Here is a 10648-nt window from a genome sequence, read left to right on the forward strand (position 1 = left end):
ATGTTATAATCTCCCACATCCTGATACATATAGTCCATTTACATTCACAGTACCCAACTCATCTGTATGGACCTACTGCCACCAATATACTTTATGAATTTTACCTTGTAGTTTCTTTATTCTCCTTTTATTTTCTGTGTAGAATTGTTTTTTTCCATCTTGTTTAATTCCATTTTCTTGTATAATATTAGAGAGACCAGCCTTAATATTATGCATCCCAGAGGCTCAGGAGAGAGAACTACTAACGGTGAGGACTATTTTCAGGAAATAGAATCTCAGCACACCGAGCTCTATCGTCCACTTGCTTTAATTCCTCTGGCATAACATCCTTTATACACAGCTTCAGTTCTGTTCTCATGTCTAGCTCCTTTCTTGCCTGATTTCTCTCTATACTTATCTATTGCTCCAACTAAGTTCTATCTTAATTCTCTCGTCTTAATTCTGCCTCATCTAGGTCCTTTTTACCTTGTTCTTACCCAGCTAGGACTTCCCCATCTGTCTCTTCCTCATCTTCCATCTTGTCCACGTGTACTCTCGGGTCAAAATCATCAGTATCCCTCTCCATTCTCCATCTCTCCATTCTCTACGTTCCTCCTAAGTCTCCCAGGAATCCAGGTATAAACCCAAGCAATAGCAAGCCCCAGATCGAGCAAGGTCACCAGGCTTGCATTCTACAGGGTCATAAAGGCAGGTAAGAATTTTTCTCAGGCAGTGACCACCAGGCTTCCAGGGTCAACCAGAGGGGTGATAAGAATCACATAGAGGGGCAGTAATTGTTAATTATCATTTGCAACCCAAAAGGGAAATGACTAATGAATTAACTAAAGGCTAAATTCGGGTAATATCTAAGAAAAGGGATCTTATGTGCTCAACTATAATCTTAAATTTGATTGGTAGAAAATGTTAAGAATTTGTAAGTTGCTAGGTCAATGGGAGAAAATAAATCTGTCTTCTTTTTTCCTGTGGCTCCTATCTGTCCAAGCTATCTGCTGTTTTTCTGCAGGTGGGGGGAAGTGTGCTGGGTCGCTAGGCAACCTGTGCTCAGCTAGATGCCTCTGGTGATAGTTAAAGGGGGATCTGGAACTAGAGGTGAGATTTGGGAAAGAAGGAAGTAAAGCTTAATTGGCACATCCGCCAGGCCTTCTCAAACAGGTAGTCTAGACACAAGTCTGTTCTTAGAGAGTACAGAGGTGTCTCTGATAAGGTACTTTTTTCTGTCTGGGGATGGACCTGGCCGGATGCTGCCAGTGATGATAATTACAGGGACGCTTGAACTGGGGTTCTGGCTGTGCATAGCTGTCAGCCCACAAGGTTATCTAAATATTCCTTTAGTAGAGGGGAAATGGTGCCCAATAGATGATGGAAAAGCTACAATAGCACACAAGAAACTCATAGCAGGAAACGGGTGATAATCAAAAGCCAAATATCACCATGGCTCCTTGAGCCTCAGCTTGACCTCTGGAAGGCCCTTGGCTTCTTCCAGGTATTAGCTTTGTCATAATCAGCTGAAATCTTACTTTGTGTATTTTCGTGGCTTGAAGCACCATATTAATAGCTTTCTATTGGTTTGAAATGGATATACCATGTTCTTTCAGTAGTTATTGTTATATTTAATCATACATATTTAAAAGCCCCAAATTAGTATTTCAGCTCCCCATCCAAAATTTCTAAACAGTTTGAAGCATTTTAATTCCAATTACCTTCATTCTACTGATGTGTTATTAGTATCCGTTAATTATTTCTATGTTAACTCCTCTGATTGGATAGTGTTATTAATATGTAATTTCATAAAGTTACTTATGTACGTATGTTCAGAGATCATAATTCCTTCTTGATTTTTAGACCATCTTTATCCTTGCCTTCCTTTTTTAAATTTATTTTATGTGCTCTGGTGTGAAGGTGTCAGATCCCCTAGAATTGGAGTTACCAACAGTTGTGACAGTGGGTGCTGGGGGTTGAACCTGGCTAGGTCCTCTGGTAGAGCAGCCAGTGCTCTTAACTGCTAAGCCATCTCTCCAGCACCATATCCTTGTCTTTCAACCTTAGAATTAACTTTTGTGAAGAGTTTTGAGTAGTAAAAAATCTTTTGTGCTTTTAGAAATTGTTTTTATTTTATCTGCATTTTAGAAGGTACCAAGTCTGGATTGAAGGACTAAGGAGATCTTTCAGAGATTAAAATAACTTACTGCTCTTACATAGGACCAGGGTTCAGTTCCCAGAACCTACATGGTAGCGATCAAGCATTAGTAACTCCAACTCCAGAGGATTCAACGGTCTCTTCTGGCCTCAGCTAGCAATACACAAATACGGTGCACATACATATACATACATACATACATACATTCACACACACACACACACACACACACACACACACACACATACACCGCAGGCAAAATACACATATACATCAACTAAAACATTTTTAAATTCTGGATTGATATCTACTTTTATTTAGAACTTTATAGACACCTCCTCTGTCAGTGTTAAGAGGTCTGTTTGTTTCTTCTTAGGTGAACTATATGCAACCCGGGGCCTGTCTTTTTTCACATAGGAGCTCTAGACCCATGTTCCCTTTACCTGCTTGGGAACACATGTTCTGGTACCTGTCTTCTGGTCCTCCCTCTGCCCCGTCTCTTCAGGTAGGCATCCTAGACTTGCATCGACAACTTCCCCAGCCCACCTTCCTGAGAACAAGTTCTAAGCTGAGCACCTTGTCCAGACTTGGGAGTAGTGGCTGTGATAGTCTTCTAACTCTAAAAATGGTCTGCTACTGGACTTCTAAACTTCACTTAGTTTGAGCTGATCCAGTCCTACTTCTGCTACCCCATTTGAACATCAACACTGAATTCTCCTAGACTGACCCCTACCAAGCTGCTCTTCAAACTGACAAGGTGAGGTAACAGGAAACAGACTGAAATGTCTACTCAACAAAAGGGAGGCAAGAAATAATACCAATAAATACTACCAATAACCTAACTCCAGATGCCTAGGTCTTGTTGCACAAACAGAAACAGGAATAACAATAAGACTGCCAAAGCTTAGCACGTCCATAGTCATTCCTGAGAAAAGTAACCTAGATGACATATAGGTGACCTAAACTATTAGAATTCCTTTTTCTAGGTCATCATATCTTCTCTGGCTGATTTGTTTTTGTGTTGGGTAGACTCATTGCAGTTTGTTTAGGTGCCATTTATCCATGTTGGTTCTTCCTACATAGGTACATTTCATTTGTTTCATGGAATCTAATTTGAAACAGAAGATTGCCAGCAATTACCACTTCATCCTATTTATTATGGCAATTAAATTGTGTTGGACTTGTCTGTACTTAACTTCTATGGGATATATATTGTTACATAATAGGCCTCTCTGAAAGTTACTGACTTGAAGCAAATATTATCTCATTTGTTCAGAATTCTGTAAGTCAACATTTTAGGGTGATCCCACCTATAACTTATATGGTTGTCAGTACCTGGCAGATGCAAAGGGACCTGATGATCTATTATAAGTTCATTTACATGTTTGGGGTATTCTGGCTCTCCGGGATGCTATCTCAGACTCTTTCTCATCCTCATTACTTTTCTCCCAGATGAAGCTAAAAAGAAGGCAAACCCTGAGCACTCTTCCAGTCTCTGTGTTCAGACATTCTCTCAAAGAAGTAAAACAGCCCATAAAAGCTGGGCGATGGTGGCACACACCTTTAATCCCAGCACTTGGGAGGCAGAGGCCGGCAGATCTCTGGATTCCAGGCCAGGGCTACACAGAGAACCCTGTCTCAAATAAAGCAAAACAAAACAAACAAACAAAACCCCAGCCCACAACCAGCTTCAAAGAGTGGAGAAAGAATTCTGTTAATGTGTGAGGCTCAAGGTTCTGGTTTTTATTTGTTTGTTTTTTTATTTTTTTATTTTTTATTTTTTGGTTTTTCGAAACAGGGTTTCTCTGCGTAGTTTTGCGCCCTTCCTGGAGCTCACTCGGTAGCCCAGGCTGGCCTCGAACTCACAGAGATCCGCCTGGCTCTGCCTCCCGAGTGCTGGGATTAAAGGCGTGCGCCACCACTGCCCGGCTTGTTTTTGTTTTTAATAATATCTTGGTCTGTGGCATACTGCAGCCGGGGTCTGCCTCGATGTCAGTGGCTCGGGTTACTTAGCGGGAGTTCCCACAAAGCTTTGCAGCTGGTTTGATTGTAGAATTTTAGCACCTGGGCCTTGATCTGCCATTTGTGCCTGCTACCTTCTGTTTGAAGTATATAAATCTTTTTTCCATTTAATATTTTTATTTAAAAAGTTTCTTTTTAAATAATTTTATCTTTTGAAATTAATAGAATTATGTAATTTCCCCCTCCCTTCTTCTCACTTCAAACCTTCCCCTTGTGCAACCCTCCATTTGCTCTCTTTTATAAAAACACATCTAATGGGGCTGGTGATTTTTGTGTCATTGGGAAAAAGCACTTGCCACCAAGCCTAATAACTAGAGACAACTGTTAGCAGTCAGGCATTTACACAGACCTGCCCTGGGGGCCCTCGGAGGACACGGCAGCAGCAGCAGCCAAGATGTGTTCCTGCATGCTCCTTATGTGCATGTGCTACATCCCCTTCTAAAGAGCAAGCCCTTCTCACCCCACTCTCTCCTCCTTCTGCTGTCAGTTAGAGGCCATCTCTGCACCCCCACACACAAAAAACTATGTGAGCTCTGTTGCATGGTATGACTTTGTGGAGCCCCTTGGCTCCAACCTGCTCATATTACCTTCTGCAATTAAACTATTACTACAACCTCAACTGATCCCTGAGATCCACATGGTAGATAGAATTGTCCTTTAACCTTGCATATGTACTAGTGAATAAATAAGAATATAATAAAAAATTACTGAAGACAGGATTTCACTGTGTAGCTTTGGATGATCTGGAACATGCTGTGTAGATCAGTGTGGCCATGAACACAGAGAGATTGTCTGCAGTGCGATGGTCCTTCTGTGTGCTGTGAATTTGTGTTGCTCCAATTAGTCAGGAGAAAAGAAGAGTTCTGGAAAGAGGAAGAGCTGAGTCAGGAGTCACCAGCCAGACATAGAGGAAGCAAGATCCCAAGGCAGAACTGAGAAAAGAAACCAAGCAACGTGGCTAAATATAAATAAGAATTATGAGTTAAATTAGGTGTAAGATCCAGTCAGTAATAAGCCTGAGTTAATGGCCAAGCAGTTATAATTAATATAAGCCCCTGTGTGTGTGTGTGTGTGTGTGTGTGTGTGTGTGTGTTTTACTTTCATGTAGCCTAACTAAGTATGGAAAAATTGAAACTTTTGTTGAGCCAAGATCTCCCTATGTATCCCTGGCTAGCTGCCCTGAAACTTGCTCTGTACACGAGGCTGTCCTTGAACTCAAAGAGATCCACCTACCTCTGTCTCCTGAGTGCAGGGGTTAAAAGCATGCACCACTATGCTGGGCTGACTTTTTATAACTTTTTTTTTGTTTTTTAGAACTTTATTTCAATGTAACTATATGCATAAGAAATACACTCATATTGGTTAATAGAATGCAATTATGTTTAACTTATCCTACACAATCTTGACCAGAAACTTGGTACATGGTTTAAATTTTCAAAAAAAGAAAAACAAAAACTGCAATCTGGTTTATTTCTATCTATTACAAATGTATAAAAGATCCTCCATCAACGCTGCTGATAGCAGCAGAACCTTGAGAAATATACCTTTGGTTTGCCTCAGAAAAGGAACACATATTGCACTATAAAGTTTATAAAACTGGCGCAAAACATTGTGGTAATGTTACAATACCAGTTTTAAGAGTTCAGTAACTAATGGGGAGCCGATGGGATACATGCAGAACTGTGAAAGCGATCTCACTTAGCCAGCTGTACGCGTAGACTGTAAATCTACATTCAGATCATTTCTGGACTAAGACTATCAGCTCAGTTTATCTGTTGAGGTCAACCAGGAAACCCTAGAATATACCTTGATTTTTGCAAAAAACAAAATAGGGGGAGGGGTTTCTTCAGCATTTCAGTCCACGAGTAACAGTATCCTAACAGGCAAAGTGTTCTCTCACTGTCAACATAGAATGAACTGCTGCTGGAGGTCAACTTGGGCTTTAATTTGCATTAGCACTTACATGCATAGTAGTCCAAGTTGTTGACCTCATGACTTTAAAAAGTAACTCTAAAAAAGTAAAATGGCCCTTCTTGGAAGACTAAAGAAAGACATCCAGCCACAGTTGTAAAAAGTCTCATCAAAACAATGTACTCTTTTATGAATTACGCCTCAATTTAAAAAAAAAAAGTGTAGCCCCAAATAAGAAGCAGCTCTGAAAAAGAAAATATAACTTAAGATATTTGAAAAAAACAAGGTGAATACAGGTTCAAAAATAATTAAGATACATTTTCCTAAGGCTACCTAGAATTAGGCTTTAAAGAATTCTACCATTTCAAGTTTACCACTAGTTACTAGATACCAATTTACAAACAAGATGTTCACTTTTTTTGTTCCTTTATCAAGAGAAAAATCTACCTTCAGACTCTGAGGGTGGTGATGGGGAGAGACTAGAAAACAAGATTCAAACAATCCCATGCAAATACCACATTTTTCAAATGGAAGAACTCCAAATAGCACTAGAAGTTCCAATCACTAAGACACTTTCCATTGAAATGATTTAAGTTCAAATACATGGCACCTAATACAGGCCTGACAACCAAGTCCTTGTTTTCTGGAAGAAAGGCCTCAAAAGTCCCACTCAATTCCACATAACAATGCTTCAAAGATCAATTAGGTTTTCATTTCCTTAATATTTTTGTTTTTGACTTCTAATCTTAAAGACTAGATTAAAACTTAGCTCAATTCCCAGAAGGCATTGCTTCCCTTTGCTCTATGAAAGAGTCCACCAAGACCTCTTCCTCAAAACCATCTAGCCCCCAGCCTCCAGCCTGTGTTTGTGATGCATCTTTCTCAACATCCTGAAAAGGTAATGTAGGTAAAATATGTTCATAAACATTAAAACTAGTTGTTAGAAAGACGTAACTAGCTTTATAATTTAAGTTTTAAAACATAAATACTTGCAGCTTGATCTGCACTGACAATGATTGTCGGAGCCTAGAATTCAACATTTACAAATTCTCATCCACACACACAAAACACACTATTATCACACAACTTGTGTCTTGAGAGAATCTTCTGCTTTTTAAATCTTTGGCCTCCCAGTCAATCCCAAGTTCAACCAACTTTAACTAAAACTTCACTCAGAATTTCACCAAGCTTTTCACCCACACATTAATGCTTATTGTATCTTTCATCAACTGTCAAAATCTGAAGCCTGCTCAGAGATCACCAGGTAAAAGAAAATAAATGAAATACACAGAGGTTATTTCAAAACAGAACATGACCATCAAAAAAAAAAAAAAAAAAAAAGTCACGATTCCCGATTGGGATCATCCTTTGTTTACTACCAGTAAGAAAAATCCCACGTTGGACTATTTCACACTCCGGCATTGGCCAAAGGACACGAGAGCTGGTTCTGGAGCATGCAGTTTCTCACACAGGTGTCCCCAGAGGAACACCAGGGACAAAGTCACGTGAGGCCTCTCCGGTACAGAGGCTGTCTCACAGGGGCAGCGAGGACACCCACTAGTTTGTGGAGATCCCTGAGAAAGTATGATTCTTAAAATCTAGACTGTACATAATTCACATCAGCCCTGTTCAGGTACTCACTGGAAGAAAGATGCAGCTGTTTGCCAGAACTCAGTACTCCACTCTAGATCAGCCATGTGGCCATGATGGCTTTCTCACAAGTGATATTCTCTAGTTTAAAGGATAATTATGTTGGGCTACAGATTTGCTATTTCCAAGGATGACTTGGAGTTCATCACTCATCACTTGATTTAAGTAACCATCCCAACATCAACCATCTATTGAAAAAAGAAACTCTTTAAAGAATGACTTCTCACTCTGTAAGAAATAAGCTAGAAACAGCAAAGTAAAAAAAAACTCTAATGGCTGATACTGAGATTAAATTGTGTTCAATATGGGATCTAGTGGCTTACTGCAAAAGCTAGACCCGGAGAGCTGTAGAATTACACATATGCTCACCATCAAAATAACTTACATGAAACTGCTTCTGGCATAGATCAAGAGGTTAAGATTAAAAAAATAAAAACAATGGATTGAACCTGCATGTTCCATTGCTCATAAACTTGCACACACTATTGTTCTGCAAAAAAGACAACTGCAACAAAGAAAAATGGCCCTTTTGCAAACAAGCCTAAAAGTAACCCCCAAAAAGAAAAAAAATAACATGCATATATGTATAAAGTGTTACTATTAAACACAACGCTATCTCTAGAGGGAGAATTAACTGCATAGGTTAAAAAAGAAAAACAAAAAACCATGTGCAACATCTTAAGCCAGTAAAGCACCAAAATAAAAAAAAAATTAAAAAACCCACCAAAAATCACTTTTCATAATGATTAACATAGAAGCACAAAATATCGACCATAAGTCAGGAAGCAATTACCTGGACAGATACAATGTCCACTGTTGAAAGAATTTTTCTTCAATTTAAATGTCTTTTCTCATCTCTAAAGAAACCTTAAAGTGCTAACTTTACTTATATAAAGCAGGCAAATTCTTCAAGTAATTTGCTACGCCAATTTTTATCAGCCTAAACAAGGAACTAAAAATAGCAAGTGAAGTGAAAAGGGCAGAACACCCGACCGGTTCCACACAGGTAGACACCCTGGAGAACGTCACCTACCATCCCGCCTTTCTTCACTGCACTGCACAAGCTAACAGATTAAGTATCTGTTTTTCTTACATTAACTCCCTAGGATTTGCTAAGGTTTTTGCAAGTCACTAGGTAACACATACAGTCCTAAGGAAATAATGTCACTTAAAAATCAGCACTGGACACTAATTAAAGCGAGCTTGTGTGTGTCTACTGCCTTAAACTAAAAGTGAGGCATTGCTTACAAACTGTGACGAGCCGCCCTCCACCGGCCGGCTCACTACTCCTGCCCCTCGGCTGCTTTTTCAAGGAAGTATACATTAACCAGATGGCGATTGAGGTGCTTGCTGTAATCCTTTTCCTTTCTGAAAGACCGATCACAGAAAATACAAACAAACTCTCCCTCGGTTATTTTAACTGCCAACCCCTCCTTCCCACTTTTTGAACTTGCTTCTTGTGGCACTGGCCGAGCCCCATGCAGCCCAGAATCATCACTTCCCTCGGACATTTTATCACTCAGGTCACTTCCATCATGGCTGTGAATGCCTTCATCTTCATCAATGTCCGGTGACTCGTTTTCAGCCAAAGTGATAGGAGGCGAGGCCGTTACGGTTGGTGATGGGACAGGAGCCAATGGTGACGCCGGTTCGGGTGCTGAGGCTTTCACAGGGACACTGTCTGGGTTCTGCTCAGTGTCCACTTCCATTTCACAAAGCCCAGCTGAACCAGTCTGACACTTAGCATGTAACGTTTCACCACCTGACCCATTTGAGTTTTGTTCCGAGGATAAGACACTGGTAGATTCCTTGGGAGCAGCAAGCATAGCTAGACTCTTGCCAGCTTCCTCTGTTCCCACTTTCTTGAGAGGGGCCATTTTATTTCCTTCCCCATCAGAGCCAATTTCTTGGTCCTTGGGTGTCTCGTCTCTTCTTGAATTTCCCTTTGGAAGATCCTGTGTGCGCCTGCTTCCCTTCAGAAGCTGGCTATCTCTAACAGGCACTAAGCCAACTTCAATAAGGACTTGCTCCTGCCGCACCACCTCACTCCGCATGCCCGACTTCTCCTTGGTACTCTCTTTTCGGGGAGAAGACCTTTTGGTGACTGGTTTCACTTGAAGAGGTGGCTCCATGACAGCAGGAGGCTCCTTCTGAACAGATCCCATGTGAGGAGGCCCTGTCTGAGCAACCTCCACCTGAGCATGGTCCAAAGGACAAAGCAGCTTCTTCTGACAATGTCCCCGCTGAGACTCCATGGGAGGAGGCGGCTCCCTCTGATCAGGCTCCATGGGAGGAGGCAGCTCCCTCTGAGCAGGCTCCATGGGAGGAGGAGGCTCCATCTGATCAGGCTCCATGGGAGGAGGCTGTTCCTTCTGAGTAAGCTCCATGGGAAGAGGCTGCTCCATCTTTGGAGGCTCCCTGGGAGGAGGCGGCTCCCTCTGAGGAAGCTCCAGGGGAGAAGGCAGCTCCCTCTGAGCAAGCTCCAGGGGAAGAGGCAGCTCCCTCTGAGGAGGCTCCAGGGGAGAAGGCAGCTCCATCTGAGCAGGCCCAGTCTGAGCAATATCCATGGGAGAAGGAAGCCCGGGCTGAGTAGAGCCTGTAGGGGTGACCACCACCTGAGTGAGCGCAGGACCTGAAGAGACCTCCTCCTGAGCCAGCTCCATGGAAGGAGGCTCTGCCGGAGCCATATCCTTCTGCGTCTCCTGAGCAGGTCTGCTGCCTTTCTCACTTGACTTATCTTTTTGAGGTTTCTTCTTTGCACCTTTTTTAATGGAAGTATTTTGCTTTTTATTGTCCCCCTTAGTCTCTTCCGTCTTGCTGTCATCCTTTGGCACCTCGGTACTATTTTTGGATTTGCTTTCCATTTTTTTTTTCTTTTTTGTCACTGGTTCCTCGTTCACAGGCTCATCTGACAGATGGGCTTCAGCA

At 41.5% G+C, this 10648-nt stretch overlaps 1 pseudogene across 1 annotated transcript; it reads right to left on the bottom strand.

Moving 5' to 3' along the window:
• Positions 1-6697: 6697 nt before the first annotated feature.
• Positions 6698-10077, bottom strand: LOC143270830 (RE1-silencing transcription factor pseudogene; annotated as a pseudogene). The gene is made up of 2 exons (XR_013048048.1): positions 8754-10077; positions 6698-6960 (listed from the first exon to the last, which is right to left on the bottom strand). The product of XR_013048048.1 is annotated as an RE1-silencing transcription factor pseudogene (transcript).
• Positions 10078-10648: the final 571 nt, after the last annotated feature.

The sequence above is a fragment of the Peromyscus maniculatus genome, chromosome X (genome assembly GCF_049852395.1).
Source record: "Peromyscus maniculatus bairdii isolate BWxNUB_F1_BW_parent chromosome X, HU_Pman_BW_mat_3.1, whole genome shotgun sequence".
Classification (NCBI taxonomy): Eukaryota; Metazoa; Chordata; class Mammalia; order Rodentia; family Cricetidae; genus Peromyscus; species Peromyscus maniculatus.